At 37.2% G+C, this 10,420-nt stretch overlaps 1 pseudogene; it reads right to left on the reverse strand.

Annotated features, from left to right (window-relative positions):
- Positions 1–319: 319 nt before the first annotated feature.
- LOC102866706 lies at positions 320–1,593 on the reverse strand (annotated as a pseudogene).
- Positions 1,594–10,420: the final 8,827 nt, after the last annotated feature.

Genomic DNA, 10,420 nt, shown 5'->3' on the forward strand with positions numbered 1-10,420 from the left:
TGAAAAGCATCTCTTAAGTGTCCAAAACAGAATGTGCAACTCATTTCAAACTAATTCGAGCTCTATAGCATTTCCCTAGATGGGTAGAAAAACAGTTAACATTTCTGAAAGTCTTGGGAACTTTTTCCTTAGTTAATGATCTTAGAAGGTTCACCTTTGATCAAAGGCCTTCATTTAGAAACATGAAAAAATATTACATAGGTCCACTGTTACAACAAAAAATATGTTGCACATTAAATCTGGTATAATGTATTCTAACAATGCTTAGAAAATAAAGGTCAACATTGAGGTGGCTTTTGGACTAAGTTTAGTAAACATCTCATCTGCTGACAACTTTTTTACATGTCAGGTGCAACAGTATTGTATGTTCAAATTGTTCTGTCTATGATCCTTTAATGCCACATAATGGTGGATATGGGTATATAATGCCCAAATCACACAGATTCTTCAGAGCCATCAAGTATTTTCTTTCTCCCAAGTGATCCAGTCATCTGTGGCAGAAGACGAGGCTACCAAAGTTATCACTAATGACTTTTAACAAGTGTTTTGAACTTGGAAGCCTTATTGGCACATGTACAACTTCAAGATTTTTCCTGTAATGTTTGAGCATTCCATATCATCATGGACCACAACTTTTCCTGTACTACCAAAGGTTTCAATGGCATATACTTCTCCTTCCTTAATTCTTGTTGCCTCTCCTTCTTTCACAATGGGTACTGGTTTCCCAGTGTTTATTCTATATGGCCCAATTACAGATTAGATTACTTGATATATCTTCCCATCTATTTCAACTTTACAGGATTCCATAACTTTTTAGTTGGCCTCACCAACATCACACAGGTGAACATGAATTCCAGCACACTTTATTTCAGTGTTAGTGACATTGTTTACAGCTTTTAATAACGTATCATATTTGGACTTGAAAGTGACAGTAAAAGCACAGTCAATAATCATAGCATTTCTATGTGTTCCAAAGTCAACCTTACAGATGTCATCATACTGTGATATTGTTGCACAACCAGCATTGGGAATGTAATCGATGGCACAGTGACTAAGATAACACCTAGTAGAAAATACCAGACCTGCATTTAAGCTATTCTCTTTTAAAAGCTTGTATGAACAATCTTCCAACTTTTCACAGATTTTCTCATTGTCATCCCAGACTTGATCCAACTCACAACATATTTTCTAACTTGTTGATGTGCTTCTGCAGCTTCTAGAAAATCATTCCAAATCTCTTCACTAGCTTGACCTAGTGCTTTCTTTTTTTCGTTTGTAGTCCTCTAAGCAGCTGTTCACCCACCTTGTGTATATGGGTATTCTCACTCTTGTCCTTTGGGAAATACACCATTAGGAAACAGGTAACATATTGGAACTGAGGACAGGTCTGTTTGAACATTTGGTCCTTTCTTCTTTCTTTTCTTCTTTCCAGCTGCCCCATATCCATCACCATCTCCATCTTCATGATCTTCATCTTTTACTTTCTCTTCCAATGCTTGTTTTCCCACCTCATCAGATGAAGCTGATTCTTTATCAATTTTTTTGTTTCCCTGCAGAAATCCCTTTCTTCTGCTTCTGCTTCTCCTCCTTCTCCTTCTTCTCCCTCTCCTTCTCCTTCTCCCTTGCCCTTGCCCTCTCCCTCTCCCTCTCCTTCCCCTCTCCTTCTCCCTCTCCCTCTCCTTCTTCCACTTCTTTATTATAAAGTTCCCTAAGCATTGAGATCATGGCCACTGAAAACCCACCATAGGGTCAGCTATGGGACAGTTCTGACTCAATGGTACAAATCAACAACTACCATCCTTTCTATCTGCTTTCCATACTCAGGCTTACATTTGCAGCAGAAGCTTTCTTAACATTTGTGTTTATTTCTCAAAGGTAATTTGAAGCTCACAGCTTTTCACTTTTCATAATCTTGAAACTGTGAAACGTGAGGTTTTATTGACTCTTCTTATTGGTCTGGTAATACTTCAGGAAAGTGAATGAATTTACACATACTCAAATTCAGATGGTCACTTTATTCTCCAGACAGAGAAGACTGGGTTTTTTTTTGTTTGTTTGTTTTGTTTTTTTAGCTTTGTAAGGGATAGGGGAATTGTATACCAATGAAGGAATTTTTTTTTCTCCTTTTCTTTTCAAAGAGAGGAGCAAACTATTGGGGAGGGGTGGGCAGGGAGAAAAGTGCAGCAATGAATGAATGGAAATCCAAAATCTCTGTAAATATTTATTAACATTAATTTTTTTTTAAAAATCTATACTAGCTGCTTTTGAATAGGCACCTGACTCACGGTAATCCCATGTTTCTTAAAACGTTGCTTGTGTCTGTTGCTTCCCATAACCAGTTGTATATTGGACTGTAACCCATAAAATTTTCATTGATTGATCTTGGGATATATCTTTGCCTTAAAGCTCTAATGAAATTGTTCAATTATGACAACAAAACACAATCCTCTGATATCAGCTGGGTACTTACTGCATATGTAGTGCTTTGGTTGGAAATTTAACCTAAGTCTCTGGCGTGGAAGAAGAGAATTCTTTCAATGCACCAATCTGGAAATATATATTCGCTTTATTTTTGCTCTTATGTGGTGAACTTGAAGCCAAGGATCAATTTAAATTTGTTATTAATAATAGACTCTTTTTAGTAATAAACACTATTTAGCAAGCACTTGAAGCTAAATAGTGTGATATGAATTTTTTATCAGCTCTTCATGTTAATTTATGGCAAGACATTTAAGTGACTGTCCCTTCCTTTGACGTTCATGCATGTGCTGTCCTATGTTCAAAGGAAAAAAGTTGTTTTATAAAAAATTCAATACCCATTTTTGCCAGATGTTGAAAAGTAGTCAAGTGAAATAAGCTTTGAAAAGTATGTCTTGGATTTGGAAAAAAGCAGCTATGAACAACGTTGGCAAGAATACTTAGAGTTGAATGGTGGCAATGGAAGACAAGCTCTTCATATTAGTAATGGAGTTCTGGTGACCTACTGTGCAAGGGGATGTGCTGTCAACCCACAAGCAGGAGGTCCAAGCCACCAGCTGTTACATGAAAGAAATATGGGCAGTCTCCTCCTGTGTTATTTGCAGTCTTTCAAGAATCCTCTGAAGGATCAACTGCGAGTTGGTTCCAAGATGAGATGAGACAGCTTATTAAATGTGAATGCTCAAGTTTAAGAACCACTGTTTTAGATGGTATGGAGTTTGAGTGGAAAGAGTCTAGAAAGAACTAGCTTCTCTTTGTTTTGTTTAAAGATAAAATGCTGGATTCATTCTATGATGATAATAAAGAAATTAAGCAGGAAAGTAGGAGTAAGGGGCAGAGAGAGAGAGAGAGAGAGGGAGGGAGGTAATCAATAGGACAATATGTTAGAAGAGACTGTTTTTAATTAGGGAAGTTGAACTTACCTCCAGAAGCAAGATAAACACCTCTTGTTTTATAGGAAAGGAAGGAAGTAATGAGAAGGGTGGGTAGAAAATATGATTTATTTGTAAGAGATGTGAAGAAGAGCAAGTTTAGGTCATCACAATGAGAGAAAAAAGAGAAGTTTCATGAAAGGTGATCAAGGTTTGAAGTCTCTGCTTTACTGTATTGGAGATAATTCGAACTAGGATGTCCAATAGTTTAAACAAGAAACCCTGAGGACTCAATTGACATCTGACCTTATTCTCATGGTTATATGATGTTGTCCAGAAGAAAATGTAGATAAGTTGTTGACTTGAGCCAAATTTATAAAGCAAATCTATCAGGAGAAGAAATAGGCAGAGTTGAGTAGCTTTTTATCATAAAGACATAAATATTTCTGAAATGATGTTGTTTCAACTGGAAAAAATAACTAATAACAAAAATTACATCCTTTGGATTCAAGCTCCATAATGGTTTGGGAGAAGGGAAATAATTTTGTTGAGGTTGAATTTAAAGATAATCATGCATCACTGAGCTGAATGTAATGACTTGTGAATGTTTATAAAAATTGCACGTATGTCTGTTTATTCAAAAAAATCATTAAATCCTTCAGTGCTCACAATAATGAGCAAGGAATAGCATACACATTCAAAATTAAATGTTTAAGCACTTTAATTTGATTCATCAATATTCTACCAATATTGTTTTAAGGCTGCAAGCACATGGAACAGACACTAGGATCCACGTGATGGGTAAGTGGACTGAACAACTGCTGTTTTTTTATGTGGTGTAATGGTCTCTGAAAACTCAAATTAACTGAAATATTTTCTTTATTAGTTGGCCTGTCACTAAAATTTTTATTTCTTTTACTTCTGTTATTTAAGGAAATATTGCTGTGAAGCTTATACATGAGTAATAGTTTTAGTCAAAGCTCTTATGATTATCTAGTAACCCATTATCAATCAGTAACATTCTAAGATAGATTAGATCATCACTAATGTTCAAACAGCAGCACAGAATGACTAGATTTTTATGAGGGATGGGAGTAAAAAAAAATCAGTTTACAGGTCAGGAAGCAGTTAAACTGCCTGGACAATCGGCCTAGAAATAAAATTTCCTGCTTGTGACTTACTAGATATGGTGTCCTTTTCTGTGCCTTAATTTCTTCTTCTGTAAATGAGAGGTAATAATAATGGGCAATCTTCTGAGCGATTAACTGCCTCTGAAAACCCCCTGAGAATCATCTGTGTATTAGTTCTGACTCGATGGTACACAACAACAACAATATTATTACAGTAAACATTACATTGTTGTTGTTGTTGTTATGGAGTCAGCATCACCCATAGCTGACCCTCTGGTGGGTTTCCAGAGAAAGTTCATCATGAGGGAGGGGATTACACATCCTTCTCCCAGGAAACTGTTGGCAGATTCAAACTGTGTTCCTTAGGGATTGCAGCACCACTTCTTACCTCTAGGCCACGTTACATTAGAAGATGTATTAAAAACTTGTTGAAATAATCCCTTCCATTGCCATTATAATGTCAGTAAATATTAATAACTCTCATTTTTTATAATTGTAATAATAATATATAAAATTAAAAAATAAGTAATTTTAGAGTTCCCAGGTGGTATAAACTACTAACATGTTCAGTTGTTAACCATAAAGTTGCAGGTTACTGAAATTCTGGGGAGCACAGTTTACTATTACACACGTGTAGTTATCATAATTTAGAGTCAACTCAGTAATAACTAATAGACAAAGACATACTTTGGAGATTATAGATACTCAATAACAAGCTAATGGAAGCGAAATCTCAATCTAACATGGCTTAGTTATATGAATAAGGCCTAGGACATTGTATAAGAGTGCTTTGCCTATTAAAACCTTGTTAACTGTCTTTAACGTTTATTATAACTATTTGTCTATTATGCCTTAGTCTAGAAGCTCCACTAAAACCTGTCCACCACAGGTAACCTGCTGGTAATGAAATGCTGGTGTCACAGCTTCCAGCATCAGAGCAGCCAGTAGTTTACTCCAGGACAGAACTGAGAAACAAATGTACTCATAAGAAAGTGTAAACTGTGAGAAGGCAAGCATACACACATGCAAAATATAAAATCAGCAACATCACACAAGTCACCACCTCCAGTACAGAAAACTGGCAGATAAATGCTGTACGCAAAAGAATGATTGCATTTTATATGTTCAGTGCAAATAACTTTTTTTTATGTTCAATGCAAATACCTTCTTAAAGAAGCATAAAAGTCAAGCAAGTGAGAAAATATCAAGCAGGCCCCAGCTTTGCCTACTTAACTCTCCTGGTGAAGATGGTCCAGACCCCAGTCACACCTGTCTTTTACCAATGAAGATGTCATGCAGGTCAGTTCTGGCTATGCCCACTGTGATTATGTGTTTGGTTAGGGAAATAAGCAGGCTATAATTTAGCTTGGCAGCAGAATACAATCTCTCAGTCCAGACAGCTTAAGCATGGTAACAGGTTTTTTTGAACAGTAGTCTCACAGTTTCAGTCAGTGTTGCAAAGATCCCAAGAATGGCATAGGAAAGGGCACAGTTCCTGTCTTTTGCTTATAGGGCTGCTGTGAATCTTCGTTGCCTCAGTGGCACCTAAAAAACCCAACAACTACTATTATTCTTCATTAAGAGATCTGGAAATCCATCAAGAAATAGTATACACCATTGCATAAATTAGGATATTTTACACATCAGTACTTAAATTAAGGATAAGTTTTCTTCTGAAAACAGAGAGCTTTAAATGTGCTCTCTATTCAGGACTTATTCCATGATTCAACATCGTACACTGATGGTAAAGTCTTCTGAATATTAAAGAGCGTATTCTCTATAATATCATTCTAAATAAGGAAATAATTCTACATAAAGGAGAAATCAGAGATATAAAATGACTCCCTACAACCATGAATAGAGGCTAGATCTAGCACTTATTGGAGCATTCACAAATGGAATTTGAGAGGATGTTCTTTTTTAGCACTGACTTTAATGGAGTTGAATTAGTCATAAGCCTTATGTCCACACTAATTTTAGAAAGGTTAAATCTCGAGTTAAAAAGTGTCTGAAGGAATAGAGGTTAAATACACACCTCCTATTTCCCAAAGGAGCAATTATTAGAAACGGAAAAAGAGGGCAAATTTATAGATATAAACTATGGGGCAATTAAAAAAAAAGTATATTTAGTCTAAGACTCAAAGGAACCTCATATATTCAATAAGCATTAAATAAAAGTATACACTTATACTAGGCCATGCACTGGCTTTGCTATAGTCACTTAGTGTATTTTTGCTTTTTTTCTGTCTGGTGGCCAAAAGAGTTATTTTATGGAAGACTCTTGTCATAGCACTGTTATATGAATTAAGAATTATCCTAAAATATAAATGTTGAGCAGTATTATACATTAGGTAGTATTTCCATATGCTCTGACAACTTTAAATCAGTTTTTATAAGTATAGTTTTATGTTGGGATTAAATGTCATAACACCATAAATAAATAACATAATGTCATATACCGATTATGCTCACAATGCAAGTGTGCATTTGTTCCATCCAATCAGCATCTTTTGAGCATTTACAACACTCACTACCACTTTTTTTAATAGAGTACACTAATGCTGTACAGCCACTAATCAGAGAGCATCAAAGCAAACACCTTTAGTTCTGAGATAATTGTAAGAATACTGAAGCACTATTTAAAAAAAAAAAAACCAACACCAGAACAACAAAATAAGCCACTGAAACTCATTACTGTTGAGTCAGAATTGCCATTGCTGCCCCACAAGTTTGTTTCTCAGTCTGTAAATCACACAGAAAGAGAATTTTCATCTTTCTCCACGAAGCCTGGAGCCACTGATGGAATAAAACTGCCGGAGAGGTCAGGCCTTTGGTTAGCATTGCTTCTCTATATAGACCACACTACCAGAGTTTTAAACAATTTTTTGTTCAGGATCCCTAACTGAAAAGTAAAAACTGAGGCTTGCTTAGAGTAACTGTTGTTGCATGTAAACAGAAAATATTTTTCAGAAATTAATCTAGCTTTAAAATGTAGTCTGCCTTTCTCATCATGTTTTGTGCTCTGTTTTGTGTCTGTGGAGTTCATCTGTCTGTCTGAAGACAAGTTTCTTCTACAGGGCTCATACTTTTTGTATTGTTTGTAATTTGAGGTTGCTAGTGTGTGTGTGTGTGTGTGTGTGTGTGTGTGTGTGTATATTATTCCTGCTCTATTTTTATTTGACCTTACAGCTGAAGTCTAAGTATCCCAAACCTTTTGACTAATTCAGTCTCTCTCTCAATTTCAAGTTTCCCGAAGAAAATCAGATCATCCTGATTTGTGTCTGGTGGATGACAGTAATACTGTAAACTGAGCACAAAGTTAAATCATACTCAAAATTAGCCCTCTGACCCACCACTTTGTCAAATATTAGAATGAGCTATATGCACGGGCTGTAAGAAACAAAATAATGGACTCTGATGTTTTCAGACTCATTGTAGTCAAGTCAGAACTGAGTTATAGCTGACTCTCCAGTGGGTTTTAAGAGGCTATAAATTAATTGAACCAGAGAAGTTTGTTCATTGTGCTCCCTTAAAACAGCTGGTGGACTCGAATCATGTCAGACAGGTTGCATTTTGGTTAGCAGCACACTTCCTACAAACCATAAACTAGAGACCTCTGGACTGTGGTATCAGTGTAGAGAGATTATAAATAACTATATACAGTATGTCTCTTACATTTTGTCTCCAAGTCAGACATCTGTTAAAGTCAAATTCCTATTTTTATTAAGTTAATAATGTTGTTGTGGTTGTTGTTATGTGCCGTCGAGTCATTTGCGACTCATAGCAACCCTGTGTACAACAGCCCTAAACCCTGCTCTATCCTGTGCCAATCGCACTGCCTCTGACATACCCATCCCGATTACCCCAGTCACCGAATCAATCCATCTCATAGAGGGTCTTTCCCTCTTGTGCCGTCCCTCCAGCCTCCCAAGCATGATGTCCCTCTCAAAAACTAGGAAAAATATGTATACACGATGTCTCCTGGGACTCATAGAGACTCTATATAACAGCCCTAAACTCTACTCTATCCTGTGCCAATCTCATTGTCTCTGACACACCTCCCCCTATTACCCCAGTCACTGAGTCAATCTGTCTCATTGAAGGTCTTCTTCTCTTGTGCTGTCTCTCCACCCTCCCAAGCATGATGTCCCTCTCCAAGGACTGATCCTACCTTGCAACATGTCCAAAGTAGGTCCGATGAAGCTTCAGAATCCTTGCCTCCAAAGAGCAGACTGGCTTCACTCTATTCAGGACAAACTTGTTTGTTCTCACAGCAGTCTCCCAACACTCTTCTCCAGCCCCACAGCTCAAAGGCATCAATTCTCTATCCTCAATAGTCATTTGTCCAGATTTCTGATGTATAACATATATGTGTAAATGTATATGTCTTTTAGGGTGTGAGAGTGTGTACTTTTCTTTAAATACTCCTTATTTCAATGTCAAGAAGACAAAGATTCTCACCACTGGACCAATTGACAGCATCAGGATGGATGGTGAAGAGATTGAGATTGTTCACAGCTTTACTCGGCTTGGCTCCACAATCAACACTCTTGGCACCAGCAGCCAGGAAATTAAAAGACGTATTGAGATGGGAAAGTCTGCTGTTAGGGACCTCTCTAAAGTACTGAAGAGCAATGGTGTGTGGTGTATCTCTGGAGACTAAGGTGTGTCTGATACAGGCCATGGTCTTTGCAATCCCTTTTTATGTGTCAGAGAGTTGGAAAATCACTAGGGAGGATAGAAGGAGAATTGATGCCTTTGAGCTTTGGTGTTGGAGAAGAGTATTGAGGGTACCATGGACTGCTAAGAAAACAGATTCAGCCTAGAAAGGTTTAAACCTTGCTTCTCCTTGGAGGCAAGGATTCTGAGGCTTCATCTGACATCCTTTGGTCATGTTGTAAGGAGAGAATGATCCTTGGAGAAGGATATCATGCTTGGGAGGGTGGAGGGCAGGCTCAGGAGGGGAAGGCCCTCTATGAGGTGCATTTATTCAGTGACTGGGGTAATTGGGATGGGTGTATCGGAGATGGTGCAGTTGGCACAGGACAGAGCAGAGCTTAGAGCTCTTGTGCATAGGGTTGCTATGAGTCGCAAGCGACTTGACGGCACATAACAACAACTCTTTGTGCTTTTGAGTAAGACATGAGGAAATAGAACTTAGTATTTGAATCATAGTATAAATTTATAGATATATTGATTTTGTCTTTTATATTTCTCTACGTGTGATGGAATTTTCTGTAGATGTGCTTTAGGGACATCTTTACATTCCTTACCAAGCTTAAAAGGAATTATGAATAAATATGAATCAGAAATATATGCTGGTTTAATATTTTGTAACAAATGCTCTTTGAAACCACAAATAATAAATTAATACTGAATGTCACAGTGGCAATGGTTGTAATGCATTCTATAGGCTGCAGGCTGCACATTGGACTTGTCACACTTGAGATCTTGGAAAGTGGAGGGAGAGGCTATAGAATGAATATTTTATTCTATATTATGTTCATTCTTACACTTGTGCCTTTGCTTATGCTAATTTCCTTACCTGGAATTCCCATGGTGTTCCCTAGTCAAACTCCACTCTAAATTCTCAATTCGATTCCCTCACAAATATTTCTCAGTAACTCTTGCCCAAAAATTTCCTCCCCTTTCCCTCTTTTGTTGTTGTTGTTGTGTGACACTGAGTTGGAACCGACCCATAGCTGACCCTCTGGCCAGTTTTCAAAGTCAGTTAATCACATGGGAGGGGACTGCCCATCCTTCTCCCGAAGAGCAGCAAGTGGATTTCAACCACGTGCCTTCTGGATTGCAGCACAGTTTCTTGTGACTATGAGGCTTAAATTTGTTTTTCAGATCTCTCAGCTTGAGAACGTACATTTGTAATACCCACTATTCCCTAAAATATTATCTATATTATATATTCTTATATATTCTCTGCTT

Source organism: Elephantulus edwardii, unplaced genomic scaffold (genome assembly GCF_000299155.1).
Source record: "Elephantulus edwardii isolate Elephantulus edwardi_28Jun2011 unplaced genomic scaffold, EleEdw1.0 scaffold00040, whole genome shotgun sequence".
Lineage (NCBI taxonomy): Eukaryota > Metazoa > Chordata > Mammalia > Macroscelidea > Macroscelididae > Elephantulus > Elephantulus edwardii.